The sequence below is a fragment of the Haliaeetus leucocephalus genome, unplaced genomic scaffold, assembly GCF_000737465.1.
Source record: "Haliaeetus leucocephalus isolate CR32 unplaced genomic scaffold, Haliaeetus_leucocephalus-4.0 Scaffold880, whole genome shotgun sequence".
In the NCBI taxonomy this organism is placed as follows: domain Eukaryota; kingdom Metazoa; phylum Chordata; class Aves; order Accipitriformes; family Accipitridae; genus Haliaeetus; species Haliaeetus leucocephalus.
Window position 1 is genome coordinate 2,306,345 of NW_010973316.1, and position 223 is coordinate 2,306,567.

Consider the following 223-nt stretch of genomic DNA (forward strand, 5'->3'; position numbering starts at 1 on the left):
AAAGCTGATTACTTTGTGCCAGGAGGGATGGCCACCCCTGACTTATGATAGAGGAGGAGGACCAGCAGATGTGTGGCCTCCAAAAGGAACTTTAAGCCTCATAAACAAAAGTTCCTAAGAATGATTCTGGAAGATATGGGTAGTCAGGCTATTGACTACGGGTATATATGGTACAACTGGGCACAACAAAGACCAAAATTATTAAAAAGGAGGGCAAGCTCAC